This window comes from Coenobita brevimanus, chromosome 34 (genome assembly GCF_032717465.1).
Source record: "Coenobita brevimanus isolate Jiangsu-jjx chromosome 34, ASM3271746v2, whole genome shotgun sequence".
In the NCBI taxonomy this organism is placed as follows: Eukaryota; Metazoa; Arthropoda; class Malacostraca; order Decapoda; family Coenobitidae; genus Coenobita; species Coenobita brevimanus.
Genome location: NC_136987.1, coordinates 10,048,688 through 10,063,410, shown reverse-complemented (window position 1 = coordinate 10,063,410; position 14,723 = coordinate 10,048,688). Strand labels below are relative to the sequence as shown.

Genomic DNA, 14,723 nt, shown 5'->3' with positions numbered 1-14,723 from the left:
CCTCCCTCACATACCTCTCAACTCCATCCCTCCACCTCATCCTCGAACTCCCCCTCCCTCTCACTTCTTCCACTTTCCCTACATACACCCTTTTAGTCAGTCAGTCATTCTTCATTCTCTCCACATATCCAAACCACCTAAGCATATTTCTCCTGACTTTCTCACTCATCCACATCCACCCCACAACGTTCTTTCACTTCTTCATTCGTCAACCTGTCCCTCCATTTCAGTCCACAAGCAAGTACTCTATCATTACCTAGATTTTGTTGAAACAGACATTAGTGATACTCAAAATGACCCAAAAACAAGTCATAAAAACATCCTTGCTAATCCCATTTCTGCAGTACTGCAAAACAGCAGGTGCTCAGTAGAGATGATACTGGCAGGTATTAGTGCTGAAGTGCTGACACAGTGTGGCTTCCACAAGAACTGCTGGATCTGATGAAGTATCAATTCCATGCCAGGATGGAGGGGAGGGGAGGGGAGGGGAGGGGAGGGGAGGGGAGGAGGGGAGGGGAGGGAGGGGAGGGGAGGGGAGGGAGGGGAGGGAGGGGAGGGGAGGGAGGAGGAGGGAGGGGAGGGGAGGGGAGGGACGGGGGGGAGGGAGGGGGGGGGCGGGGCGGGGGGGGGGAGGGGGAGGGGAGGGAGGGGAGGGGAGGGGAGGGGAGGGAGGGAGGGGGGGGAGGAGGGAGGAGGGGAGGGGAGGGGAGGGGAGGGGAGGGGAGGGGAGGGGAGGGGCTATACACTCACTCACTCACAAGCTCCTGGGACCCTAAATCCACCTAATATGCATACTTTGCTTATGTACTTCATATCACTAACCAGCTACAGCTATTGCCAATTCCCAATAATCTACAGATGTTGGGAAATATCTTGTCTTTTAATTACTTTTATCCACTGAGCTTAAAATTTACCTGAAAATTTTTCTCCTTGCCCTTTTGGACCTAGGGGCTTCCGAACTGAATAAAACCAACAGTGCTTTACTTTTGGTGCGAACCTGCAAACTACACGGTGAGCTACTCTTTCCTCTACCTGATGCTGTAAGACACCAAATTACTTACAGAATCCATTGAAAATTATCTTTACTCCAACAGTAATATCTAAGTTTCACATTTTTTTGTATCCTACTGAACCTCGCTAAAATTAATCTGACCAAATTTAAACTGCACTTCTTAAAGAGAAAATTCATTGGGGTCCAGCAGACTTCTCAATCTCCCTTTTTTTTGGACATTTTTCCCTGCACAGTATTTAGGAAACCAAACTGTCAACTAACAAAAACAGGTACCACAAAATGAGGTACCAGTAAGCAAAAATACTGCAGGATAAATATGGTAGCGCTTACATGAGACACAGAAATGATGAACTTGAGTGAACGGTAGGTTGACACCCGTCATCACTTGCCATGATTGGTGTGATTGTCTGAACATTTATTCTTCTGTCTTGCTGTTCTTTTTTGTACTCTTAGGAGGCCCTTTTTTTTTTTTCTTCCCCACAGGCTTTCATGCTTTGCTCAATGTCCATAGAAATTTAAAAACTAACTGGAGCTCCTGAGAGTATAGTCATCCTAAGAAGCGATGCCAGAGATTCAGATTCCTTTGGTCACTCTGCACTCCCATGTGTTTAATGAAACTTAATGAACATAAGGTAAAAATGCTGAGCCTACATCACATCATATCAAATAAAATACAGGCATACCCCGGTTTAACGATCAAATTGGTTAGGTAAAACCTCATCGTTAGGTGGGATATCGTATATCGGGGTACATGTACTGTACTTTTAACGTGTATTTCAATGTGGATCGTTTACCAGCCTTGGATTTCCCCCCAAACCAAGTCCCAACCCCACCTAGATGAGCCCAAAAACAGGTTTAAAGGCAATCTAAATGACCTAACAGCTGTAAAGGAAGCTAACCTAAGACTAACACCTATCAATAACTGACTAAAACCAACAAATCAAAGCTGAATATCATCAAATATAGGTCTGGAAAAAATCAAGCTTAGTAAACTGTACCCCAAAATGACAATGTTCACCCCACCTATGGCTAAAACACATTAACTGAAGTCTAAAAACAGTTTATAAATCAACCTAAACACACAATTTTACTCTAAACTATCATCAAAATCAGCAAGAAAAAATCAAAACCCATCGTTAAACCGGGGTTTGCCCATCGTTAGGTGGGGTATGGTGCAATTTCTACTCCCATCGTTAAGCCAGGGTATTGTACCTAGGGGTATCATATATCGAGGTATTACTGTATTATAGTACATAATGCTAAGAATTATGTAACATGAATAGCATGAGGCAATGAAATATTAGAAATTAACACTTAGATACAGTATGTCTCCCTTTCCTTGGGGGAAGCAGCCTAGGTATATAGATAGATAGATAGATGTTTCCCGATTTGAATGAATGTGTACTGTAATGTATTACTCCACACACAGTGAGCAGCATAACCTTGGGTTCCTGATGTATTTGCTTTTCAAATACAGATGCTCTAGTTTCGAAAACAAGGAAATTCTTGTGACTGCAATACACTGCTTTTTCTTCAAATGCTATAATGATGACATAGCAACAATAAGGCTGCCACAACAAATAAATGACAGTATTCTTATTGAGGGTACCCTATCCAAGGTACTACCTAGGCACTTTCTGCCTTTCATTCTTTGTCTTTCCCATGCTTATAATAATTATAATTAGTTACTTTATTCCCAAATGATACAAAATTATTTTCAGTGCTAAGGAGGTATAGCAAATTTTACTCTTTTCTCTTACACTAGGCACCAAAGTGGCTGAATCGGTAGAGAGGCGACCTGAAGTCCTAATGGACCCAGGATCGAATCCCGGCTGGGGCAGGGAACAGTTTTAAGGATTTGAATTTCCTAAAAGCAGACTTTCCTGATCTACCAGATGACCCGCCGACATGTCGTAAAAATACCCCAACTAATACCAATACACCAGTCCTGTATGAGACAGACCTAGCATGTATTCAATATGGATGTTGGGTATTAGTGCCGAAGTGGTGACATGTGGAGGAGTAGGAGGACTACTGGGCCTTGGAGTAGGTCACTGCCCCCAAGAAGTAGACTTTGAAGCCTTTGCCCAGAGTAAAAAAAAAAAAAAAAAAAAAGAGAGAGAGAGAGAGAGAGAGAGAGAGAGAGAACCAAAACATGAGTTTGCAATGCTATGCTCTATCTTTGAATCTGTAATATCTTTATACATTTGGAAGTTCTGAACAAAGTGATTTGTTTATGAAACCTTGCATTTTATTACTCTTGCCAACTGTTTATGCACTAGGGATACTAGGCTATGACACAAGCTGGCATTCTAGCTCTGACTCCTGGCAAATTTTCAAGGTTCTTTCTTTATAATTCATTCTCTGATAGTCCTCTGGCTTACATTAAATCATCCAGAGATTTTCTTAATCGAAAACTGGCCAAATGCAGTGTAATAACTGCCCGCCTTTAAGTAACAGTTGTGTCCTTTCGAGCTTGCTGATTGAGTTATTTAAAATAGTCTACTAACTTACGCGGCTTTCTCACTTTCTGTCCTCCATAGCGAGAACAGAAACAAAAATAAATTACTAAATATTCCCAGGTACTGTAGTGGAAATTATTGTACAGTATACATAGTAATGACTGATTTTAAATTGTTTATTGAACCCCTTTTCTTTTCAGCCTTACACTACCAAAAAAAAAATTATTGCATGTTACCCTACTAGATTTGAACTCCGCGAATTATTCCTGACTGTCCCTCAACGACAGTTCTGAAATTTCAACGAGTTACGTTTAGGATCTCCAATTATCATAACTAACAAGTTGCTTCCTACAATTCTGACATGCAGTAATCTCTTGATTATCCAGACAGCCATTACCCGGACGATGTGATCTGGCTGTTCCATACCATTATTCGTACATTTCTTCCCACTATCCAGACCAAATGCTTGCATTCGTTTCGAAGTTATGGTCGCACAAAGAATTTCTGCCTGAACAGGCGAGAATAGCCAGGAGCGTCGCCGTGTCAGGCTGGTTTGTTTATCTTACATCTGCCAGAGACCCCACTGCTCACTCTCATTTCGCGCCCGATGCTTGTATTGTGAGCAGCTTCTCGCGGACCGTCGTTGTAGTGGCACGTGATGGCTTTTATGGTGGTTCCCTACCTGCTTCAGGCATTGATATTCCTTGCATGCCTCTTCCTAGGGTGTGTAATGATGGCCTCTCCTCCAGGGAAAAAGAAAAGGGTAGAGTTGACTCTGGAAACGAAGTGGGAGATCCTGAGTACGACTGATGCAAGACAGTCCACTTCTCACATCCTTAAGGAGTACGAACTGGTCCACGCAACCCTACAGTACATGACATCAGGAAAGCCTGTGACAAACCCACCCAGCACACAGCAGACTTTGGCCAGAAAAACAGACACAATATCGAACTGAAGACTATGAGTATGCCCTGACATGCCGAAGTTGACCGCTCAACACTGACCTGGAACTAACAACAACAGGCTCTAGGCGTGCTAGTGAGAGGCACCAAGTTGAAGGCTGCTGCTGAGAAGTTTGCCCAGCTTCTAAAATCTGCGACTTCAAGGCATCCAAAGGTTCAGCTTCAAGTTTTGACGTGCCCTTACCAATCGTAAGACCCATGGCGAAGCTTTGGACGCTAGTGAGGAGGGAGTGGAAGAATTTCAACAGAATTTGTTAGGTTTGATTGAGAAGGAAGGCTTCATTCTCGGTCAAGTCTATAACGCTGTCGAAACTGGCCTCTTCTACTCAGTGCAGGCGAACACTGGTAGATGAGAAGGAGAAGCGTATGCCTGGCCACAAGTTATCTAAGCAACAGATTTCTGTTTTGTGCTGTGCTAATGCTAATGGGTCGCACCGGCTGAAACCCGTTATTGTTGGACATGCAAAATGGATGTCCATCCTATTTTGTGGTACCAGTCTGTGAAGGCCTGGTTTACCTGGAAGGTCTTCACAGGCTGGTTCCACAGGCATTTTGTCAAGGAGGTTATCCATATAATTATCAAACGGAGAACCTGGACTCCCTCATGACCAGGTAGATGCTCTTCTTCTCCTGAACAATGTCCTCACTCTTCCCTCCGAGAAGGATGTGGATGCAGATGATGGGCGGATTAGGTGCATGTGTTTGCCACCTAATACCACAGCTCTGATTCAACCAATGGACCAGGATGTCAGTGTGGCCATGAAGAGGCTGTACTGACAGAGGTTCCTCAACAAGGTGATGGTTGTTCTTGAGGACAGGAACGAGCAGAGCCGGGAGCTGGACATAAGTGCGCAGAGGACACTGGAAAACCTGCAGCGCTGCAACCTTAAGCCTGCAGTGTACAACTGGGCGAGTGCATGGAAGGAAGTCTCCATGAAAACCTGCGAAAGTGGTTGGGCTCGTCTCCTCTGGGGACATGAGAGCAGACACGACTTTCTGGGCTTTGACGTGTATGACTTCCACATTCGTCTCCATAACACAAAAGAGGCTGTGAATGTCAATGACGTGCGGGGGTCATTAGACAACGATGGGGGCGATCCCGGCTATCAGGTTACGTCAGACTTTGAGACAGCTACTTCCGTTGCTGCTGCCTGACCAGAAGAGACTGATGAGGATGATGCGGACGACCAGAAGTGCAGTACTCCGGCCATCCCCCACCTGAGCACATTCTGGGCACATCTCAAGTAGGTACTTGAGTATGCCAAGCACCCGGAATGTGACAGAGGGATGGTGCCTCTTCACCATGCAGAGGATCTGCGTTCTGTATGGGAGAATGTCATCTGATGCCTGAATCGTCATTCCTATTGCCAGTCCAAGATTGACTCCTTTTTTTTAGGCCTTTGACCCCCGCTCAGTCCACCTTTGCTCTGCCACCACCACAGGGTCAAACCACGCCTTCAACGACAGAGCCTCAACCTAACACGTCAAACCATGCCTTCAATGACAGAGCCTCAACCTAACACGTCAAACCACGCCTTCAATGACAGAGCCTCAACCTAACACGTCAAACATGCCTTCAATGACAGAGCCTCAACCTAACACGTCAAACCACGCCTTCAATGACAGAGCCTCAACCTAACACGTCAAACATGCCTTCAATGACAGAGCCTCAACCTAACACGTCAAACATGCCTTCAATGACAGAGCCTCAACCTAACACGTCAAACCATGCCTTCAATGACAGAGCCTCAACCTAACACGTCAAACCATGCCTTCAATGACAGAGCCTCAACCTAACACGTCAAACATGCCTTCAATGACAGAGCCTCAACCTAACACGTCAAACATGCCTTCAATGACAGAGCCTCAACCTAACACGTCAAACCATGCCTTCAATGACAGAGCCTCAACCTAACACGTCAAACCATGCCTTCAATGACAGAGCCTCAACCTAACACGTCAAACCATGCCTTCAATGACAGAGCCTCAACCTAACACGTCAAACATGCCTTCAATGACAGAGCCTCAACCTAACACGTCAAACATGCCTTCAATGACAGAGCCTCAACCTAACACGTCAAACCACGCCTTCAATGACTGAGCCTCAACCTAACATGTCAAACCAGACCTTCAATGACAAATCCTCAACCTAACAGGTCAAACCACGCCTTCAGCGACACAGCCTCAACCTAACACATCCTCAGCCATTATGTCTCCCCTGGATGTGAGTTTGAGGCTGTCTTCAAAGTCATCTGAAGTAGGCAGTCCATCACCACACCCCAGAGCCACTCACCTGGGCCAACTGCCAGAGATCCTCCTTGACTCTGACTCGGACTAAGCTCTTCTGACTATGTCACTAGACCACATGGGATGAACTGTGCAGTGCAACAGCTTTGCCAGCCACAATACAACAGTCCGAGTCAAGGAGGTAACGGGTTACTCAACACGATGCCCAGGAAGGAACTGTGAGCATTTACATTGATTTTTATTCTAGCTTACTGTACTCTACCATGATTTGATTCTATTTTACCTTGATTTTATCCTATTTTACCATTATGTTGTGTGTACCCACAGTATTTCTCTTGTGTAGACGGTTTTCTCATGTTTTTTTCATATCACTGAAGGGTATGGCCCTGCAGTGGTGATAGCCTGACTATGGTTGATGCATCTGCTTTACTATGGTAATTGCTTGGCTGTGGTTTACAGGTCTGCCTGACCAGATAGAGAAGTGTTAAACAACAGGAACAAGTGTTGAACAATATACTGTAGTGGCCTTTCACACTGGTTTTCTAAGTTAGGTTATGTAAGAATGGGGGCCAAGGGAGAAGTACACCATCCAGATGGAGCAACTATCGGGACATGTCTTTGGCTCTATTACATCGGATAATCAAGGGATTACTGTATACTAGTACTTTGGCATTTACTTCTTATTTTCTGTAAATCATCATCATCATCCGAACTTCCTTTCCTACCCTAGGTGAGGAGTAGCAATGTCCAGACAGCCCAAGTTTGCCCAATCCAATGGGTCACGCTTCCATTCACTCATCATTCAAGCCTACGGAATCCTGGATCTATTTGATACACTAAAACTTTCGCCACATCTGTAGCTTTACATAAACGTATCCGATCGAGTCAATCTGAATGCTGTCACGTTAAAATGGGATGCCAAATCCCTGATCATGCACTTTTCCTCACAACATTCATCCAGCCAACTCGATCTCTTGTCAGTCCCCTAGCCTCACTGACTTCCATACCTTTCTTCCTCACACTCATCCACCATATCCCTCCACCTTCTCCTTGGCCTACCTCACCTACTCCCTCCTTCAAATTCGATCAGATATACCGTTTTCACCACTCTTTTGTTATCCATTCTCTACACATGACCATACCGTCTCAGTACACGCTCTTCAATGCTGGTGTCCACAGACTTCCTCATTCCGCATCTTTCACGACTCACACTACTTTGTATTCTATCCACTCTCTGTACTCTACATACATTTCTCAGCAGTCCCATCTCCACTGCTTTCACTCTTGACTTTTCATTTTCATGCCACACCATTGTCTCACATCCATGCGTTAAAGTTGGTGCTAACACTCCTCCATGTAAGCCTTGCGCAACTGCAACACTCAAGCCTCTGTTTCTTGTCAAGGCCTTCAGAGTACCAGCTACTTTCCTTCCTTGTGTCACTCTACTCCCATTTTCTTTTGCACATTTTCCTCTCTTTTTTATCACTGCATCCAAGAATTTGAAATCTCTCACAATTCCAGTCTCTCTCCATTCACTGTAATATCACACTGGGAGTCACCTTCTCTTTCGAAATTACCATCATTTTACTCTTTCAGGGCATGATCCTCACAGACATCAGCAAAACTCTGCAAGTCCACCAACTTCCAGTATTTGCAACTGCCACTGCATCATCAACATACAACAAATTTGAGATATTCCATCCTTCACCATTCATTACCAATGCCATCCCTCTCTCCATTACTCATGTTTTTACTTCTCCCATCACCCCATCCATATACATATTGAACAACCATGGAGACATCATACAATCTTTGTTGCACACCCACAATGATCTTGAACCATTCACTTACATGCTCATTACCATCATAAAAACTCTTGACAGCACCTAGAAGATTACCATCTACACCGTACAAGTGCACAACCTTCCACAATCCTTCTCTGTCTACTTTGTTGTATGCTTTTTCCAGATACATAAATGCCATAAACACTTTATAGTCCTTCTCATAAGCATTCTCCGTTATCTGTCTCACTGCAAATATATGATCCATACATCCTTTGCCACTCTTAAAGCCACCTTGTTCATCACTCACTAGGACCTCTGATATCTCTCTTACTTTTTCTATAATAATTCGTACATATACCCTCCCTACAACGCTCAATAAACTTATGCCTCGATAATTCTTGCACTCACTTCGCTAACCTTTACTCCAGTACAGAAGTACAATCACAGCTATTTTCCACTCTGTTGGCACAGTTCCACTCATCCATGCTTTCTTAACCCCCACCACAGTAATTCTTATAAACTCAGTTACCTTCACTGAGCCACTGTTTTCGGACTTTTTTCGTTTAATATTAAGTTGATTTTTTTCATCAGATCAAGTGTTTCTGAGCTCGAACTCTTCATCACTCTCATCTTTTTGTAATTTATGCCTCTTGGGTGGGTGTGAGGGTGTCGATAAGTTGCCAGTACTGTGGGAGGTAGCCTAAATAGGCGTAAATCCGCCATTGCTGGGCTACAAATGAGAACTGAATTACTTAATATGCAGTATTTGGCAACTGAGGCGTGGTAGGGTTTGGCAACTGCTCTGATGGCATAGAGGGAGACTCAATGTTCCAATGGAAACCACTGACGCTTCCTCATGCTTGAAATTATGGCACAGAGACCCATTGCCTCATATTAGGCAATCAGAGCAGCCAGGGGTGGCCCACATATCGCCTCACATAAGGCAATGAGCACGGCGCGAGTCAAATATCTCCAACAAGCACTTCATTCCACTCTCTCCACTACACTTAATCATCTCTGCATACACCTCATCAACCTCTGCTGTTTTCCCACTTTTCAGTCGCTTCACAGCGTTCTTCACCTGTGAAAGCGTCATGTTTCCTGGCCCTGAAGTCCTTCTCTGCACACCCTCAAAAAAAATCATGTTTACTGCAGTTCTGCTCTCTCTGTTCCCATTCAACAGGTTTTCAAAATATACTTTCCATCTGGTCCTTATTTCATCCCTATGGGTTAATAATCTACCACTTACATCCTTCTCACTTTAATATTTCTTTCCGCTGTCACTTCTACATTTCCACACCTCTTTCCAGAGTAACTTCCTATTTTCAGTGCAATTTGCATTAATTTTTCTTCCTAGATCATCACTGACTTCCTTCTTTTTCCTCTTAACTAATCTCTTTTCATGACTCTTGCTCTCAGTAACTATCTATCTATCTATCTATAGCCCGACGCCCTAATCCCGCAAAGGGTGGCCGCAGACAAAACGCCTCCAAGTCGCTCTATCACCCACCATTTGACTACCCTCCCTCATATACCTCTCTATTCCATCCCTCTACCTCATCCTCAGTCTACCCCTCCCTCTCCCTCCCTCCACCTCACCTACATACACCCTCTTAGTCAGTCTTTCATTCTCCATTCTTTTCACATGTCCAAACCACCTCAGTGTATTTCTCCTAATCTCCTCAACCACATCCACATCCACCCCACAACGTTTCTTCACTTCTTCATTCGTCAACCTGTCCCTCCACGTCACTCCACATGATCCTCTCAAGTAACTCATTTCCACTGCTCTCACTCTTGACTTGTTCCCCTCTTGCAAGGTCCATGCCTCGCTTCCATACGTCAGGGTAGGGATCACAATACTATCATGCAGTGACTTCTTAACTTCCATACTCACCTCTCTATTTCTCATCACTGCTTTCAGTGTACCAACAACCTTCCTTCCCTGCTGTACCCTTTCACGCACTTCATCCCCCAAAGTTCCATCCTTACTCATCACACTACCCAAGTTTGAATGCACTCACATTCTCCATATCAGTAACAATTTTGCATAATAGGTTTCACCTAGTAAAGATATAAGAATACACGCATTATTGCTGTCCGAAATCTTCTGGATACCCTGCAGTCACTTCTTAGGATAACTAAATAAAAACACTGAGACAGATTAATAAAAATTCAGACAATCACACATTTGGAAACTACCTGCTGCATCTCAAGGTCATGGCAAGCGATGACAGGTGTCAACCTACCATTTATCCTAATGCATCATTTCCGTGTTTCAAGTAAGTGCTACCTTATTTATCCTGCAGCATTTTAGTTTAACATTATCCCACTTTAATCTTATCTTTCTCTGCCAAACTATAATACCTATGTTTCTTCTCAATTCTGTGCTCCCATTTTTTTTTTTCCCCTTTCTCTTTAATGGTTTCAGTTGCTCAAGCAGTTCTTCCCCACACTCCTGTCACTCTGCCTACCAATTTCAGAGTTCACATTGGCCATATTATGGTCACAAAAAGTCCATCTAAACATCTGACCACCTCAAGAAACACACTGTTCACTGAACCTCGCATGATGCAGCCTGTTAAGACTAGATGTCACTGTGAGCATTTCAAAACATGGGCTACAAGTGAAGATTGCTAGGTGCACAAAACATCCATCACTCAAACCCACAATGTTAAATATAATATGCACTAACACCAGTGTTGCCAGATGGATCGGAGGTAATTTCACGAGATTCTGCCCGAAAATTTCAGGAAAAACGAGTATAAATTTGGGAGTTTCTCATTTTAATACATTACATACTGTATTTTACTCACTTTATGGTACTTACAATAATTGGCAGATCAAATAGAGAAGAAATGAATGAAAGTAACTTTTTATTTTTTTTTAATTTTATGGCACTTGCAATAATTGGAAGATTAAATAATGATGAAGATAACGAAATTAAGGGAAAAATTTTAACAAAATAGTGCCATGAAAGTTACTCTATCAATCATGAATTCAAACAACTACCTTTAAACGTGCAAAGATGCACCAAAACGTTTATCTTTCTCTTCACCATAATCCCCCATGCGATGATCATCAGAACCATCAGCAACTTTTTGACCAATAAATATTTTTTTCTTAGACATGGCACTAGCCATTTTTTTCCTTATTTCTTTGTTAATTTAAAATTGACAGCTATCACATTAAAGACTTTTAATGTGAAGCATTCCACAAAGAGTTTGAGATGAAACCCTATTTCTCAATTTTGTTTTTATGCGGTTTCGTTTTCGTTTTTAAAGGCTCCAACATGCTTGCATGTGTCGGCCTTGGTCACCTAATGGCGGCTCTCCACGCTGCACGATCTCTTGCAGCCTCCCTGTTCAGTCCCTTAACCCTAAGGTCACACTTAATGACCTCGTCCCATGTCTTTCTCGGTCTACCCCTCATAACCCCATCCCCAACATTAACACTTCTCACCTTCCTTACCCAATTATCATCGCCCATCCTCTCCACATGTCCAAACCACCTCAATCTACCTCTCCTCATCACAACACCAATACACTCCAGTCCCATCCTACCTCTCAATTCTTCCATTGTAAACCCAGCCCCTCCAGGCCTTGGACGCAGGGACGCACTGCACATCCACCTAATCATTGTCATTTCTGTACGTCTGAGCCGGCGAATGTCTTCCTCCTTCACTGCCCAGGTCTCACTGCCATACAGCATTACACTCCTAACACATGCTGCATACAAAGACCCCTTAGCACGTAGGGAGAGCCCTCTCAATGTCAGGAGAGGCAAGAGCTCCCTGAACTTCTTCCAACCACTTCTCACCCTAGCCACAGAGCTAGTTCCAGCCCCACCTCCAGCACACAACATGTCTCCCAAATAACAAAACTCTTCCACACACTCAAGAGATTCACCAGCAAGTTCAATCCTTTCACGTCTGACGATCTCCACCTGCTCACCCCGGCACGCCGTACACATAAAATCAGCATTATCTCGCAGTCTACCTCTGATACCACTACACCTCTTATGCACCCATTTATCACACACACTGCACAAGATGGAATTACTTCCCACGCCCTTGTGGCAAACTGCACATGGCCACTCTCCCTCGTCTTTGACAGTACCGCCACCAACCCTAGATATCATCACTTTTGTTTTATCTGCATTTACCCTTAAACCCTTTTGCCCCATACCATCTCTCCACTTCCTAAACCTTTCCTCCGCCTCCCTTTCATTCTCTGCAATCAACACCAAATCATAACATACAACAACTCCCACGGGAGTCCATTTCTAAAGTCATGTGAAAGGGCTTCAAGTACCATGATAAACAACATGGGACTCAAGACTGACCCCTGATGCAAACCAACATCCACAGAAAACTCATCACTCAAATCTCCATTCACTCTCACCTGGGTGTGAGCACCCACATACATGGCCATAACCACCCTAACCAGCCACTCCTCCAAGCCAAGCTTTCTCATTGCCCACTTCACCACCTCTCTAGGGACTCTGTCAAAGGCCTTTTCCAAATCAACAAAAACAAAATAAAGATCCCTTCTCCTACCAATATATTTTTCCTGAAGCTGTCGAACAATGAATATGGCATCAGTGGTCCCCCTACCTGGCATAAACCCAAACTGCATCTCATCAATATTCACTCTTTCTCTAATCATACCTTCTAAAACTTTCTCCATTACCTTCCTTATCTGATCTAAAAGCTTTATACCTCTATAATTTTCTCTTTCCAGGGCATCACCCTTCCCTTTATACACATTTACAAATACACTCTTCAGCCAATCATCTGGGACAACACACTCATAAATAATCCTATTTATCAGGTCAGTGACTAAACTCACCCCTATATCGCCTGAGGCCTTCAACATTTCGGCAGTCAACCCAGACACACCTGCTGCCTTCCCCACCCTCATCCTGCCTATTGCCTCACTCACAGTAGCAGTATCAATCAAAGGCCAAGGGCCAGACACTGGATCTGCTGGCTCCAAACCTTCCCTGTCCCAGTCAAACTCCTCATTCAACACCCGGTTATAATGCTCTCTCCATGCATCTTTAATATCCTCCCTGTTCACCACTACCCTTCCTTCATCATTCTTCACACACTGCTCACCTATGATATCCCGATTATCCCTCTTCACCTGACCTGCCACCCTAAATATATTTTTCCTTTCTCCATGATTTAGGTTATCAAGTAATTGTCTCTGTGACTCAGACTTTGCCCTGTATACCTCTCTCCTAGCCCTACGCTTGGAAGCCAAATATTCCTCTTTGCTACCACCCTTCTTCCATTCCCAGAAAAGCCTTCTTTTCTCCTTAATTGCAGCTTCTACACCCTCATCCCACCACCAAGTTACTTTATGTCTTGGTGGTCCTCTTGTCCAGCCGCATGTTACATCAGTAACTCTCAAGAAATTGTTCTTGAGGGCTCTGTACTGTTCATTAACGCCTCTGTCTACAGCTCCCTGTTCAGCCACCACTCTCCTAAACTCGCTATAGAAGGCATCCCTTACTACTTGGTTTTTCAGCTTCCATATTTTCCTCCTAGGTACATAAGTCCTCTTTTTCATCACTTGTTCTTTAAGCACCATATCACAAATCAATAGTTTGTGCTGCTGCACACACTCCTCACTTCCTATAACTTTAACATCCCTCACTAACCTCCTATCGGCCCTCCTAACCAGAAAATAATCTATCTGACTGCTATTTCCCCCAGACTCATATGTAATTAACCTACTGTCTCTTTTCCTAAAATATGTGTTGCACACAATCATGTCCGTTGCCTCCCCAAACTCGAGTATCCTTTCCCTTTCTGCATTCCTTAGACCATATGCACATCCCCCATGCACTCCTTCATAACCTTGTGCTGCTTCACCTACATGACCATTTAAGTCCCCTCCCAAAATCACTATCTCATCATCCCGCATACCACCCACTACACGTATTAAATCATCCCAAAATCTATCTTTCTTTGATTCATCCAATCCTGCCTGTGGAGCATATGCCCATATAATCACAGCTATCTTTCTTCCCAACAGAATTTTCACTACCAATATCCTATCGCTTACTCTCAAAACATTCATAACATATTCCACCCATTTCTCCGCAACCATCACACCAACACCTCCATATCCGTCTGTCCCCCCCTGCCAAAACAACTTATAGCAACAGTCCTTCCCAACAATCTTTCTGGCTGATCCACCCCTGTACCGGACTTCATGCAAACACGCCACATCCACCCACCTCCTAC

At 43.9% G+C, this 14,723-nt stretch overlaps 1 protein-coding gene across 2 annotated transcripts in view; it reads right to left on the bottom strand.

Annotated features, from left to right (window-relative positions):
• LOC145396068 (UDP-glucose 4-epimerase-like) overlaps nucleotides 1-14,723 on the bottom strand; it is a 258,329-nt gene that overhangs the window by 77,898 nt on the left and 165,708 nt on the right. The window lies entirely within an intron of this gene.